Source organism: Ascidia mentula (genome assembly GCF_947561715.1).
Source record: "Ascidia mentula chromosome 2 unlocalized genomic scaffold, kaAscMent1.1 SUPER_2_unloc_23, whole genome shotgun sequence".
In the NCBI taxonomy this organism is placed as follows: Eukaryota; Metazoa; Chordata; class Ascidiacea; order Phlebobranchia; family Ascidiidae; genus Ascidia; species Ascidia mentula.
The window spans coordinates 32,501-35,000 of record NW_028113669.1 but is presented as its reverse complement, the minus strand read 5'-3'; the positions used below and the strand labels follow the sequence as shown (position 1 = coordinate 35,000).

At 61.9% G+C, this 2,500-nt stretch overlaps 3 non-coding genes across 3 annotated transcripts in view; all 3 read left to right on the top strand.

Moving 5' to 3' along the window:
* The window catches only part of LOC145915790 (small subunit ribosomal RNA), a 1,824-nt gene extending 1,039 nt beyond the window's left edge, over positions 1-785 (top strand). Inside the window, exon 1 of the ribosomal RNA XR_014404110.1 lies at positions 1-785. This exon is cut by the window's left edge and continues 1,039 nt beyond it. This is a non-coding gene — a ribosomal RNA (small subunit ribosomal RNA).
* A 260-nt stretch (positions 786-1,045) lies between these two features.
* Positions 1,046-1,199, top strand: LOC145915803 (5.8S ribosomal RNA). The gene has a single exon (XR_014404121.1). It is a non-coding gene; the product is annotated as a 5.8S ribosomal RNA (ribosomal RNA).
* Positions 1,200-1,443: 244 nt separating this feature from the next.
* The window catches only part of LOC145915796 (large subunit ribosomal RNA), a 3,686-nt gene continuing 2,629 nt past the window's right edge, over positions 1,444-2,500 (top strand). The window contains exon 1 of the ribosomal RNA XR_014404116.1: positions 1,444-2,500. This exon is cut by the window's right edge and continues 2,629 nt beyond it. This is a non-coding gene — a ribosomal RNA (large subunit ribosomal RNA).

Sequence of the window (2,500 nt, the reverse complement as noted above, 5' to 3'; positions counted from 1 at the left end):
ACTATAAACGATGCCAACCAGCGATCGGGGGGCGTTACTTTGACGACCCCTCCGGCAGCTTGCGGGAAACCAAAGTCTTTGGGTTCCGGGGGAAGTATGGTTGCAAAGCTGAAACTTAAAGGAATTGACGGAAGGGCACCACCAGGCGTGGAGCCTGCGGCTTAATTTGACTCAACACGGGGAATCTCACCCGGCCCGGACACAGTGAGGATTGACAGATTGAGAGCTCTTTCTTGATTCTGTGGGTGGTGGTGCATGGCCGTTCTTAGTTGGTGGAGCGATTTGTCTGGTTAATTCCGATAACGAACGAGACTCTGGCTTGCTAACTAGTTACGCGACCCTATCGGTCGGCGTTGAACTTCTTAGAGGGACTAGTGGCGCTTAGCCACACGAGATTGAGCAATAACAGGTCTGTGATGCCCTTAGATGTTCGGGGCCGCACGCGCGCTACACTGACCGGATCAGCGTGTCGCCGCCTAGGCCGGAAGGTCCGGGTAACCCGCTGAACCCCGGTCGTGCTAGGGATAGGGAATTGCAATTGTTTCCCTTGAACGAGGAATGCCCAGTAAGCGCGAGTCATCAGCTCGCGTTGATTACGTCCCTGCCCTTTGTACACACCGCCCGTCGCTACTACCGATTGAATGGTTTAGTGAGGTCCTCCGATTGGACCTGGCGCGTTCGGCAACGGCCGCGCCGGCGTCCGAGAAGACGATCTAACTTGATCATTTAGAGGAAGTAAAAGTCGTAACAAGGTTTCCGTAGGTGAACCTGCGGAAGGATCATTACCGGCCGATCGCCGATCGAGTGGTCGTGCGTTCGACAGGTGGAGAAGGCTCCGTATCTTGGCGGCCGCGCACGCCCTTCGTCGCTGTTGAGGCGCACGCGATTGCACTTCGGTCACCCTGTTTCGTTCTGCGCCGAGTGCCGTGGCCATGTGCCAGGCTGGCTTCATGCGTCGCCTACGGCTGGCGACCGCTCGGCCACCGCTTTTTTCGACTGTGCAATCCGGCTGGGTCGCGCTTGTCCAACTGACGAAGTCACGGAGGGCTCTTGGCGGTGGATCACTCGGCTCGCGAGTCGATGAAGGACGCAGCTAGCTGCGTGAATTAATGTGAATTGCAGGACACATTGAGCATCGACGTTCTGAACGCAAATTGCGGCACCGGGTCAATCCCGGCGCCACGCCCGCCTCAGGGTCGCGTTGTAACGTTCCCGCGCGGCGACGCGTCGGGCCGGTGCGGTGTCGGCCGTTGCCACGGTCGTCCCGCCCAGGACAGCACGAACGCAGTGTCAGCGCGCGAAACCGAACGCGGCGTGCGTCTCGTTACGAGTCGGCCTCGAAGAGGATCCCGGCCCGGAGCAGCACGGCTCGCGTTCGGGCGCGGCGCTCGCACGAGCTTCGGTGGCGCGCGCGTGTCTCTCGCAAACGAGGCACTGGATTATCGGCCTGAGGTCGGACGAGGCTACCCGCTGAATTTAAGCATATTACTAAGCGGAGGAAAAGAAACTAACGAGGATTCCCCCAGTAACGGCGAGTGAAGTGGGAAGTGCCCATCGCCGAATCCGCGCGCCTCTGCGGCGCGTGGAATTGTGGCGTAAGGAATTCGCTGCGCGTACGTCGTTCGCCGCCCGCGTCCTTCTGATCGAGGCCTCGTCCCGGTGCGGGTGTCAGGCCCATGGTGGCGGCGAGGGCGCGCGCTCTGCGTCTTCCCAGAGTCGGGTTGTTTGGGAATGCAGCCCAAAGCGGGTGGTAAACTCCATCTAAGGCTAAATACTGTCGCGAGACCGATAGCGAACAAGTACCGTGAGGGAAAGTTGAAAAGCACTTTGAAGAGAGAGTTAAAGAGTACGTGAAACCGTCGAGAGGCAAACGGGAGGGCCTGTCGAGTCGCGCGACGCTTTCAGCTGAAGCCGAGCGGAGCGTGTGGGCGTGCGGAGCCTTGCGGCCCGTCGTTCGCGCTGTCCTCCGAGCAGCTCCAGCGCACTAGCGCCGTGCGAAGGCCGCGACCGTCTGGGAGGCGGCGAGAAGGCCGCGCGCAAGGTAGCCCGCCCCCGGGTGGGTGTTATAGGCGCGCGGACACGTCGGCCCGTCGCCCGGGCGAGGAGGGATCGCCGCGTCTGCCCTTCGTGGGCCGGGCGTCCCGTCCGAGCCGGTGCGTCGCCGGTTGGGGACTGTGCTCAGTGCCCAGTTGCGGCGTGTCGGTTGCGGGTGGGCAGCGCCGCGCGAGACGCACGGGGTCCGCGGCTAACGTCAGCCACCTTCCCGACCCGTCTTGAAACACGGACCAAGGAGTCTAACGTGCGCGCGAGCCACGGGGCAGTGCGAAACCCATGGGCGCAGTGAAAGTGAATGTCGGCGCGGTCCGGCGGAGGTGAGATGCCGTCTCTCTGGACGGCCGCATCACCGGCCGATCTCGTCCGCTCTGCCGGAGAGGTCGAGCGAGAGCGTGCGCGTTGGGACCCGAAAGATGGTGAACTATGCCTGAGGAGGTTGAAGCCA